This window comes from Bufo gargarizans, chromosome 5 (assembly GCF_014858855.1).
Source record: "Bufo gargarizans isolate SCDJY-AF-19 chromosome 5, ASM1485885v1, whole genome shotgun sequence".
In the NCBI taxonomy this organism is placed as follows: domain Eukaryota; kingdom Metazoa; phylum Chordata; class Amphibia; order Anura; family Bufonidae; genus Bufo; species Bufo gargarizans.
This window is the reverse complement of record NC_058084.1, coordinates 151,831,843-151,845,528: the sequence shown is the minus strand read 5'-3', so window position 1 is coordinate 151,845,528 and position 13,686 is coordinate 151,831,843.

The window sequence follows — 13,686 nt, the reverse complement described above, 5'->3', positions numbered from 1 at the left end:
AGTTATGTCTTTGGTTTTTATAGGGTTAATGAATAAACAAGCTGTTTAAAGAAAGTACCGTATAAAAAGCCTACAGTCAACATTAACCATTAATCACTGATGAAATAGTCAGTTCTAGAACATTTTATTATGACAGAACATAGTAAATCAGGAGAAACTTGTCCAGAAAAAGGAAATCTAATTAGAAGTATTAATTTGTGTGATATGTTTGGCATTTGGTCCCTACCTCTGCTATTGCTCTGCATGACCCTATTACAAATACATCCTCATCTTAATTATCAAGAACCTTTGTAAATGTTTCTTTTTTTAGCATCTCAAGATTAATTTAACCTCATTAAACTGTTTGGATTACCGGTAGGTCATTTATAACCCAATATGCTCAACATTCACACCTTTATATATAAAACAATTAGCTTATTTGATTTCTTTATTTTGTGTCATTTATCTTGATTGACCTCTTTGTTTTTACAGCCTCCTATCATGTAGAAGAAGCAGTTGTAAAATAAAAAGCCTGCAGAGTGACATGAAAGGCAGACTAGAACACAGACTCCCCATGGAGTCAAGGTTAGTGAAGCTCTGTGCATACAGAGAAGCTCGAATTTTGAAGAGGGCAATCTGACTTCACTAATTGTGCTGGTTCACAGTGATGCACATCAGAGTTATAGCAGTAATGACCTCTGCTAGGGATCAGGAGTTTGAAATCCGTGACTGGTTCCACAAGACGATAATTATTATGTATGGTACTAAAGAAGGCATTTCCTGCTGCCTTCCCATCTACTGCTACCTGTGTCTTACTAAACACCTTAGGCTCCAGGCAACAAACAGTACTGGAAAAAAAGAAAAAGGACTGTGTAATATAAAAATTTAAAACTACAGAAAATATGAATTTAAAATGTATGTGCAAAACCAGTCCAATTATTGTGCAAGATAAATGAGAATAATAAAAGATCATATATTTATATTTTTTCTCACCATGAGATATGTAAAAATACAGTATTTACGTTAAATATAATAATAGTTTTATACAATACACAAAAATAGAACCTTTCAGATTTTTTCTCTACCCCCCAATTATATTCTTTATTACATCATAGATCTGGAGACTTTGGCATGATTTTGGTAATTATTAATGGGAAAATATAAATACATGCAAAACAGATGTCATCTTATAAGCTTATTTTTGGTATCCATATCACACGGATCTTGAATACAGTGCCACTGCATTCTATGCACATCACCATGCTACCAAAGATAAATGTTCTGGAAAAAAAATGGCACCATACTGAATATAACAGACTGAGTTTTCGCTTAAAATTCTAAATTCAAGGCTTCACGAGGAAAACACGATCTGAGAAATGGAATCTCACTTAGAACCAAGTTGCAATAATATGGTGTGCAGAATAGTTCTGCTTTGGGCACTGTATGGATAGATACATAAGGCAGATATTAATTTTGTTTTTTATTATGGAATAAATTATTAGGGCACAATAGTCATTCTCAAAATTCAAATAATGATAGGTAGGCTCACCCGCATTTAAATAATGAAATAATGATAGGTAAGCTCACTTGTATTCAAATAATGAAATAACCTGTAGTCGAATGTGCAAGAAGTTAGTATTTATGCAATTAGCATATTTCTCGAGATTCATCTTTTTGCACTCAAGACTTCAGGGCATAATTGTCACGGCGCGGTGTAGGTGCATAACTCCACACCGACCACAAGAGGGAAGGGAAAAGGTACTAGGCCTGGAAACTAGGGAAAGGGGAAAAGGTCACCACCTAGTGAATCCCTAAACCGAGGCGTGACTACAAGTATGAAAAGACCTTGATGGTAGGAATGAACCTAGGGCCCTATCTGACCCTAAAGGGCCCTAGAAATAGTGTCAGGACAATGGATAACCTGATCCTTCCCAGCGGAAGAAACAGGAGGCCCCCCTCAGGCGTAATAAAAAAAAGGTTGGGGAAAACCACGAACAAGAAATAAGGAAAAAAAGACACTTAACTCCAAAGTATGCAGACGAGCAGGAACTCAGAGGAGAACCCAACACCAGCTCTTCACAACCTGAAAGGAGCTATCAACCACATAGCATGATGGTTGAGGCCAGACTAAATAGAGGAGTTAGAATGACCACTTAAGCTACATCTGAGACCAGAGGTGTGGTCATACCCAGCAACAACACAGAAACGTGAAACCAAAGAGGCTGTCAGATCACATCATGTGCAACCAGTCTCTTAGATCTTCTGACCCTTGTCACAGGAGAGACTGTGACCTCCGGACACCCAGGACCGATTTTATCCGGATGAGCTCTGTGAAAGGCTTTCACCAGACGACTAGCATTAATGCCGGCCACTGGAACCCACATCCTCTCCCCTGGTCCGTAACCCCTCCAGTGAACGAGATACTGGAGGGATCTATGAAGAATTCGTGAGTCAACTATCCTGGAGATCTGAAACTCCAGATTACCATCCACCAAGACAGGAGCAGGAGGCAAGGAGGACGGTTCAACAGGTTCGACACATCTTTTCAACAACGATTTTATGAACACATTATGAATCTTCAAAGCCTGAGGAAGTTCAAGACGAAAGGCTACCCAGTTAATAATGGCAGTGATCTTATATGGACCAATAAACCTTGAACCCAACTTCCAAAAAGGTACATTCAACTTAATGTTTCTTGTGGACAGCCACATAGAATCACCCACTCTCAGGTCCAGACCCTTCATACGTCTCTGGTCAGCAATACATTTATACTTGTTACCCATTTTTTTTAGATTATTTTGAATTTTACACCAAATAAGTGACAAGGAAGATGAAAATCATTCATCTTCAGGTATACCTGAGGTCTCCGTACCAGAAAATATGCCAAATTGCAGGTGGAACCTATATGCCCCTAAAAATGGCTACTTATCAGTGGACTCCTGTCTATGGTTATTTATGCTAAACTCGGCTAAAGACAAAAATGAGGACCTGGTTGAGACAAAACTTCTCAAATAAGTCTCCAGATTCTGATTAGTGCATTCAGTCTGTCCGTTCGACTGAGGATGAAAGGCCGAAGAGAAGGACAATTATACCCCCAGATGAGTACAGAATGCCTTCCAGAATTTGGAAAGAAACTGAATCCCCCTATCAGACACCACATCAGAAGGAATACCGTGTAATTTCACAATGTTATCGACAAACACTTGTGCCAGAGTTTTAGCATTAGGTAGACCTGGCAGTGCTAATATAAAAGCGATCATTAACCACCAAAATCAGTTTTTCCTGAAGAATTAGGCAAATCCATGCTAAAATCCATGGATAAATGAGTCCAAGGTTGGGACAGGATGGGCAACGGAAGTAAAGATCCGGAAGGCTGAGTATGTGTCACCTTAGCACGTGCACAAGTACTGCCAGCAGACACATAGTCCTCAACACACTTACGCAACCCTGGCCACCAGAATCTACAAGAGATGAGATTGACAGTGGATCTGTTCCCAGGGTATCCTGTGAGAACCATATAGTGATGTTCCTCGAACACCTTGTGTTCCACCATAATTCAGAAGGGACAAACAACTTCCCCAGAGGACAAGAATCTGGTGTATCTCCCTGGGCCTCCAACACCTCTGCCTCAAGGTCAGGATACAGGGCAGATATAACTACCCCCTCAGACAATATCAGACCAGGATCTTCCGAATCATCCCCCCCCCAGGAAAGCTATGCGACAAAGCATGAGCTTTGACGTTCTTAACCCCAGGGTGATAGGTGACGATGAAATTAAATCTGTTAGAAAACAACCACCATCTGGCCTACTTTGGGTTCAGTCGTTTAGCCAACTCCACGCAAGTCAGATTTTTGTGATCAGTAAGCACAGTAATAGGATGAATTGCTCCTTCCAATCAATGATGCCACTCCTCTAAAGCCAACTTAATGGCCCGCAACTCTCTATTACCACATCATAATTTCTTTCTGCAGCCGAGAGTTTGTTAGAGAAAAATTCAAATGGGCACCATTTACTAGGTGATGGACCCTGCAACAAGACTGCTTCTACCCCTACCTCGGATACGGAAACTTCCACAATGAATGGCTGTGACATATCCGGTTGCACCAGTATAGGAGCAGAAGCAAAACATTCCTTCACCGGAGAAAAAGCTTGCAATGCCCCATCAGACCAGGCTGAGACATCTGAACCTTTCTTAGTCATGTCCGTTAAAGGTTTAACCACAGTCGAGTAGTTCAAAATGAATTTACGGTAGTAGTTGATGAATCCCAAAAACCGAATAAGCGCTTTCAGATTTTCGGGTCGATCCCAGTCCAACACAGCAAAGACCTTCTCTGGATCCATATGAAAACCTGAGAATGAGAAAAGGTAACCCAAGAATTGCACTTCCTGAACTGCAAATACACACTTCTCCATCTTAGCATACAATTTATTCTCTCTTAGGATCTGTAACACCTGTCTCACATGATCCTGACGAGTCTCCATATCTGGAGAATAAATTAGTATGTCATCAAGATATACAACAACAATCCTCCCCACCAGAGGATGAAAGATATAAATTAGAAAAATGCTGGAAAACCACAGGAGTTAACCCAAACAGCATGACCAGATTCTCAAAATGACCCTCTGGGGTATTAAACACCACCTTCCATTCATTCCCCTCCTTGATCCTGACCAGATTATATGCCCCCTTAGGTCCAACTTGGAGAACACCTTGGCACCAGAAATCTGACTAAACAAGTCAGAAATCAAAAGAAGGGGATTGAGCTTGGGGAAGTCCAGATATGGCCTAAGAGTTCTGTCTTTCTTCTTTACAAAGAAAATCCCTACTTCAACTGGGGATTTGGAAGGACTAATACGTCCCTTAGCCAAACTTTCAGCAATATAATCTCGCATGGCTGTTCTTTCGGGTTCAGAAAGGTTATATAACTGATAGGACAATCATATTCCCGATGTGGGGGTAAACCCTGGCAACCACTCTCAGAAAATACATCAGAAAAATCTGAAATGAAAGAGGGAACAGCTTTAGTGGCCAAGACAGAAAGAAATGTATTAAAGGGTTTCTGTCACCCCAATTTTCGGTATTAAACAGGCTGACATTATAGATGTGAAAATGTCACCTGAATTTAACTCTGCATTTCTTTTATTTAAGTATAATTTTAACCTTTATTATATGCAAATGTGCATCTAGGAACAGGGGGGGCGTTGCAACTGCTTCTAGAAGGTCCGTTCGCCCACCTCATTTCCATGCCCTTTTGTCTTTATTGACTGGGCCAGGCCAGCATTGGTTCTCCTGCTGGCCCCATCTGCCATGTAAATCTAGCGCCTGCACCCCCCGTTCAGAATTCGGCGCAGGCGCAGTGAGAAAGCCGGCAGCCGGCTCTCTCCCCATGCCTGCGCCGAATACTGAATGGGATGGCGCAGGCGCCTGTGGTCAGCTACCTCGATTGACAGACCCTGCCATTGTCTAGCCAATGCAGTGATTAGATCCATAGCCTCACTGACACAAACAAAAATTGACGGTATTTGGTGGTTGATAAATGATGTCATGGCGTGGTGTCCACAAGAGGGAAGGGAAAAGTTACTAGGTCTGGAAACTAGGAAAAGAGAAAAGGTTACCAGCTAGTGAATCCCTAAACCGAGCCCTGACTACTATAAGTATGAACAGACCTTGATTGTAGGAATGTTCACACGCTGGAACCTAGGGCCCTATCTGACCCTAAAGGGCCCTAGAAATAGTGTCAGGACAAGAAATAACCTGTTACTTCCCAGCTGAAGGAGCAAGAGAGTCTTCACAACCTGAAAGGAGCTATCAACCACATAGCATTATGGTTGAGGCCAGACTAAATAGAGGAGTTAGAATGACCAGTTAAGATACACCTGAGTGTAGTCATATCCAGCAACAACACAGAAAAGTGAAACCAGAGAGGCTGTCAGATCACATCACATGCAGCCAGTCTCTTAGATCTTCTGACCCCTGTCACAGGAGAGACTGCTACAATAATACATTATATGTATAACTAAAATGTTGCAATGTTCACACAAAATTGACCTGCTCAATATCAGAAATATCCCAAAGTAGCAGATATCTAGTTTAAGGTATAACTCAATAAATTAAAACCTAATAAAAATAAAGAAAAAACATAATAACAAGACACAAGGATACTGGGAAACCAGCAGGTAAATGAGTAACATAGGGTAACTGTTTTGCACTCTTGGTCAAATTTTGTAATTAAAGGGGTTCTCCGGGATTTTAGTATTAATGACATAATCCTCAGGATAGGTCATCAATATCAGATTGCGTGGATCCGACACCCGACACCCCCGCCGATCAGCTGTATGAAGAGAAGGCACACGCAGTGCATGTGTGCTGTCTCCAATCTCTCTTCTTGTTCGCTGCTGCTATGTCTATGGTGAGCAGGAAAAGAGTAGGGAGACGGCATGCGCGCATACAGCTGATCGACGGGGGTACCAGGTGTCGGACCGTCGCCAATCTGATATTAGTGACCTATCCTGAGGATAGGTCATCAATATTAAAAGCCCAGAGGACCCTTTAATGCTAGTAATTATCCCTCATCTAGTGTCCGTTAGCATCAGTTCCACAAAAATAAGTTACATTTTTCAACAATACAGTCTTCTTATCTTATCTATTGCGGTCCGCAAATAACGGAACCACATGTCCATAATTTGTTTCCATTGTATTTCGGCATCTGTTCTGTGTGTCCGCATTTTGCAATAGTAATATCAGAATCTTTTGCACTTTCAGGGGGCAGGGACTTTGATTACACAGAAATGGATCCGAAAAAAAACTGATGCATACGGAATGGTTTCTGTATGTTTTCCGTGATTTGTGCAGCCATTGACTTGAATGGGGCTGCGGACCGATCTGCGCAGACAATAATGGTACAAGCTTCATTTTTTTGCAGACGAGAAATGCAGAAACACAGATGCGGACAATATACTGAATGTTGTCTGCACATTTTATTCACCCATAGTAATTAATAGATCAACATTTATTTTGTGAAATGCAGAACGGATGTGGATAGGACGCAGATAAAATTATATGGTCGTGTGAATGAGTATAAGGCCTCTGGAGGTTGATATGGTATCACACCATGCTACAGATTGTGAGCCCCATTTGGAACAGCGTGATGCTAATGTTTGTAAAGCACTGAGGAATATGTCAGCGCTATATAAGTGAACAAAATAATTTTATAAATACTGTCCGATAGCCTGGTTCTCAATATAACCATCTTGGGACTCAGAAGGAACTGTTAATACATATTATGCTCAACTATCGCTTTACCTCCGAGTGCCCAAACTGCAACCCAAAACCCACTTATTTATTGCATAGTGCCAAGTTGCCAACACGGCAATTTAACCTGAATACCAATATAGTATATCTTCCATGTACTTTATCATGTAGCTATAATAGCCTGCCTACATTCAGTGCACTGCCTGTGCTGTTTATAGAGCGCCCTGCGCTGATGAATAGCAGGAAAAGTCTAAGGCATATTGGTACACCATAGACTTTTTCCAGGGTGCAGGTGCCCATAGAGAGGGCTCTGAGTGCCACCTCTGGCACCCGTGCCATAGGTTCGCCACCAATGGTCTAGGCCATCTGATGTATATACTGCTAAGTGGCAATCTATGCATCTATTCATGATCTATGCATAAGGTATTCCACTGTATTATACACCTAATTCTATTACTACTCTATTACTCTGTTAGTACTGATCATTTGCCTCCTGGTTTTCCAGTATCCTAGTGCTTAGTCATTATGTTTTTATTTTTATTAGGCTTACATTTATCGATGTATACATTACTTTGGTATAGTTTTGCTTTTGAATATATTAGTTTTGTGTAAACATTGATTGCAAAATAATAATTATTATTTGTTTTGTACATTGGTCAAAGCCATCCTAACATAATAGAGTAGATATGAAGCCACCAACTGATATTAGTATTGCTTCTGAGTGCATGGGGTTGTGTTAAATACTATTGGATGATGGATCAGGCTCTAAAGACATAGGTTAAAGTATGTGTGTGTGGGGAGGGGGGGGGGGAAATGGAGAACAGTTAGATAAGGGGATTTGATATGCTACTCTAAAAAGATTTGTTTTTAGGGAGCGCCTAAAATTGTGGATGTTGGGGATTAACCTAATTGCTTGGAGTAGAGCATTCTAGAGAAATGGTACAGCTTGGGGAGAAATCCTAGAGGTTCATATTATGGTGGATGTTAATCTTAGATTATTTGCAGAGCGTAGAGGACAAGTAGGGTGGTAGACAGAGATGAGTGCAGAGATATAGAGGTGTACAGAACTGTGGAGAGCTTTGTGGGTGAGAGTGAAAAACTTATATTGAATCCTATACTGCATGGTCAACCAGTGCAATGACTGGCACAGGGTGGAGGTATCAGAGTAGCAGTTAGACAGATGAGCCTGGCTGCTGCATTCAGGGTGGATTGGAAAGGGGAGAGTTTAGGGAGGGGGAGTCCAATTAGCTGTGAGTTACATTAATCAAGATGAGAATTGATCGAGGCAACAGAGTTTTTGTTATTTCCACAGTAAGAAAAGGGGTGAATTCTAGAGATTTTTTTAGGTGTAGGCAGCATGAGCAGGCAAGAGACTGAAAATAAAGGGTTAAGTAGAAATCAGTGTCAAACAAGACAGTGGAGTGCTGTCTAGACATTATGGTAATGCCACACACAGAGAGAAATATTTAGACAAGTTAGTAGATGGAAAAAACACAAGTAGTTCAGTTTTTGAAAGATTCCATTTCAGATAGAGAGGTGAGGGGGTATGAATACATTTCAAGGCATTGTAGATGGTACTGAAAAGCAAATCTACTGATAATCTGTCCAATGCGGATCTTCAACAGCAAGAGGAGAAGAAGTAGAGCCAGCAAATGACACACTTAAAGAGCAGCCTGAGATATAGGAAGAAAACCTGGGTATTCCGGGTTTTCAATTTTCAGCACTGATTGACAGGAAACAACAAATTATAATTTACTAATGGTGATTACTTATCTGTAATGGGCAGTTTTTTTTTGCAGTCTATCTTGGTCATGTTATTTTCCACTGTGTGAGGCTCTGCCCTGTAGACACAACATCGTTAGTGACCTTAGCTCTCAGGCTCTGCGCTGTAGACGTGATGTCATATACTGTGTCTTAGGGCACTGTTTTTCCAGCACTGCTTCAAACATGCTTGGATCTAGGGCTGCCATCAGGAATTTAAAGTCTCCATAAAAGCAAACAGTGTGCCTCCCCCATTTTTACTTATGCCGTTTCCAAATCACCATAAATAATATGTTCTATATATTGTAGGGTTATTTCATTTACAGGGATACCAAATTCTGGTTTGTGATATTTACTAGTGTTGATCGAGCACCAAAGTGCTCGGGTGCTCTTTTGCTGAAGTAAAACACTTTGGGATGCTTGTGTACTCTACACCACCTAGTGAATCCCTAAACCGAATAATCCAAAGTGATTGGATTATTATTATTAACACCTCAATGCGTTTCCCCCGGATGGGTTCCTCAGGGGGTCGGTAATAGTTAGAAATAGTCCCAACAATTATGCTAATGTATTAGATGTAATAAGATAGACACAAAAAAACATCAGTTTAGACAGACTTAACAATGAGTACCAGATACATCACATGCTCCTGTTGGGCTTTTGGAGATGGATACCACCTACAAATAAAAGAAGCAGCTATAAATGCCCAAGAGGGAGGACCAAGTGACATAAGAGTCACAATATGTACAATGGAAGATCTAACTTCCATGTGAAGTTCCCCAGGAAGAGTGCCTCAGGAAGAGTGCTCGATACAGCAGGGCTGTCAAAATGTTGGAAGAAGAGGTCTCACTCAGAAAAGGAAAAATGTATTTTACTTGAGAGAACCGCATACAAAAAAAAGAAAAGACTCATAGATGCAAAATAAAGTAAGCAAAGGTCAGTCTCTTATTGAGACCAGAGGGTGATTGGGATTTACATCTGTAAATCCATTCTGCCTCCTTCTGGAGAATTTTCCTATCCCAGTCTCCCTTTCTAGGGGATGGAAGAAAACCTAAGTACTTGGGGGTTACCTACATGGTGCTCAGTCACGTGCTGGGCAATGGGCGTGAGGTTTTCCTTACATACATCATTGATATGCTTGCATACCCTTTTTCTCATTTCCCTAAAGGTTTTTCCTATATAATCCTTAGGGCAGGAGCACTGGCAGATATAGACCACGCCTTTGCTATTGCAGTTGACAAAATCACTGATGGTAAAAGTTTTTTGCGTAGCAGAACATGTGACCGTTTTTGATACAGAGATGAAATCACATGCCCAGCGGTTGACGATCAAGCCAAGGGCCAGGTGTGGCCAGAGGTACACAGTGACTATGTACCAAGTGATCCCTGAGGCTCCTACCCCTACGGTATATTATACTGGGGTAAGGAGAGATATTCTGTGCCACCTCCGGATCCATCACTAGGATGGGCCAGTATCTCCTCAGGATCGCTTTGACCATTGCATTCGCCACGTTAAAGGTGGAGATGAGACGGGTTAGTGTCTGTTCTCTCTCCAATTGTGTTTTTATGGTAAGTAGGGTTTCCTTTTCCGTGGCTAGAGCGTGTTAAAAGGATTGTCTAAGGGTAGCCTTAGAATACCCCCTCTCAATCAATCATATAATTTTCTCAATTCCAGATGGAATTCATTGATGCTCAAACAGTTTCTGCGCACCCACAGGTACTGGCCTCTCAGGATACCCCTTTTCTGGGCAATGGGATGGCAACTATCCCAATGCAAAATTGTGTTGGTCGCTGTTGGTTTCTTGAAGATAGTGGTGTGAGTCTTTCCCCTTGTTTATAGACCTTCACATCCAAGAAAGTGATAAGTTCACATACGAAATACAGACGGAATGTAAGTCCAAACTCATTAATATTTAAGATATCAACAAACTTGATGAAATCTTTCTTGTTGCCCATCCAAAGGAAAAATATGTCATCAATATTCTTTGTCCAAAAGGCTATTTTCTCATTCCACCACGTGTCATGGTCAGGAAAGACGATATTATCCTCCCACCAGCCCAGGAAGAGGTTGGCATAAGTGGGGGCACAAGGGCACCTTTGCTGGTGGTAGAACTGTATATCAAAGAGGAAAAAATTGTGTTTGAGTATAAATTCAAGGAGGGCCATGATCAGATGTTATGGCCGCTATAATAAGTCTCTTTTGTGCGTTGATGCTGATCTGACCCTCTAAAACATTATGGGCGAGGGCCTGCTGGTGACCTTCTAAAACATTAAGAGTGAGGGCAACCTAATAAGCATGTTGATATGATGGAGGAGGAGAAAAGGAAGATTGAACTATATACTCTTTTTTTGTGGTGGATGGGGTGTATGGGAATACAGTGTATTCAATACACCATAAAAGCCACATTTAAAGTGCCTTTATGTTCAGCTGCTTTCCTCTGGTGGAGTAGAGAAGTCAGGGGCAATGCAGATATTGTTCATTTTGAAAAGAGCCATCTTGTCAGCATTTTCAGTTGACAGGCGGATGCACTTATCAGTTAGTATGCCCCCAGCAGCACTAAATACCCGCTCAGACAAAACGCTGGCGGCAGGGCAGGCCAGCACCTCCAAGGCGTAAAGCGTCAGTTCATGCCACGTGTCCAGCTTGGACACCCAATAGTTGTGAGGCACAGAGGGATCACTGAGGATGCTGACACAATCTGCTACATACTCCTTCACAATCTTCCAAAACTTTTCCCTCCTTTTGACAGTAGGTCATGCATCAGGGTGAGGGTGCTGGCGGAGTGTCATGAAACTGTCCCAGGCCTTGGAGAGTGTTGCTCTGCCTCTGTTGGAATTGCTGTGTGTTCCCCTCATCTTCCCTCCTTGGTTGCCCAAGGAACTACGTACTCTACCGCCAGCATTGTCAGCTGGAAATTTTTGGAGCTATTTTTCCACAAGGACCTTCTGATATTGCTCACGTTTGCTTGTCCTTCCCACCACAGGAATGTGAGATGAGAAGTTCACTTTGTAGTGGGGGTCAAGTAGGGTGAACAACCAGTAATCGGCCAAAATGCATATAACGCGAGGGTCACAGGAAAGGCAGCATAATAAAGTCAGCCATGTGTGCCAGAGTCCGAACAGACAATACTTCGATGTCCTTATCAGGAGGATGACTCTCAACCTCCTCATCAACTTACTCATCTTCAGCCCATCCACGTTGAACAGATGGAATAAACCTGCTATGGGTACTACACTCTGTAGCGGAGGTAACCGTCTCCCGCTCCATCTCCTCATCATCCAATTCATGCTGAGAAGACAAACAGAGGGTGGTTTGGCTATCACCCTGTGTACTGTCTTTCTTCATTTCCACCTCTTCCACATGCAAAGTGTCCTTATTCATTGAGAGCAGCGAGCGTTTCAGTAGACACAGAAGTGGGATGGTTACGCTGATAATGGCGGCATCGCCACTCACCATCTGTGTTGATTCCTCAAAGTTGCGTAAAACCCAACAGAGGTCAGACATCTATGCCCACTCGTCGCTTGTGAAGAGCGGAAGCTGAATGGAAAGGCGATGACCATGTTGAAGCTGGTATTCCACTACTGCCCTATGCTGCTCACAAAGCCTGGCCAACATGTGGAACATGGAGTTCCAGCGCATGCACACATTGCACAACAGTCGGTGCAGCGTTGCCAGACCGGTGGTAGCTGTAGATGACTTCCGGAAATGGGCACACACGCGGTGCACCTTCACCAGTAGCTCAGGCAAATTGGAGTAGGTTTTGAGAAACCGCTGAACCACTAAGTTGAACACGTAGGCTAAGCATGGTATGTGTGAGCTTGCTGAGCTCTAAAGCCGCCACTAAGTTATGGTTATTATCAAACAACCATGCTTGTGGTTGTAGGTTGAGTGGCGAGAGCTACAGCTCAGTCTGGTCCCTTATACCCTGCCACAGCTCTGTGGCGGTGTGCTGTTTGTCACCTAAGCAAATTAGTTTCAGCGCGGCCTGTTGCCACTTCCCCACTGCAGTGCTACACTGCTTCCAACTACTGACTGATGACTGACTGGTGCTGCAAGATGAAAATTCTGAGGTGAAAGTGGAGGAGGAGAAGGGGGGGTTGCAGCCACTAATGTAGGTGGTGGAGGAAATCCTTACGGAAGTAGCGCCCACAATCCTTGGCGTTGGTAGCACCTGTGCCATCCCAGGGTATGACTCGCTCCCGGCCTACACAACGTTTACCCAGTGTGCGTCAGGAAAATTTGGCTTGTGTCAGTTATTAAGTGGACCTTCCCAATAACTGTGTTGGTCAGGGCACTGGTGATGTTACTGGACACATGCTGGTGTAAGAAGGGGAATGCACACCGGGAAAAATAGTGGCGGCTGGGGACTAAATGAGTGACGGCCGCCGCCATCAGGCTGCGGAAAGCCTCAGTGTCCACAAGCCTAAATGGCAACATTTTTCAGGGCCATTAGACTGAATGTCACAGATATTTAGGATGCGCAAACATAATACGGGAGATGTAGCGCAGGTAATGTCGCTGTCACCAGCGGCCAAACAATTGTGCTGAATATCACAGATATTTAGGATGTGCTAATGTAACCTAACAGATGTAGCAGAGGTTGTGTCACTGTCAGCAGAGGCCAAACAATTGCACACAATTTAGTGCAGGTTGCGCTAATAATATATATTGCAGCCAGATAAAATAAGTCTTT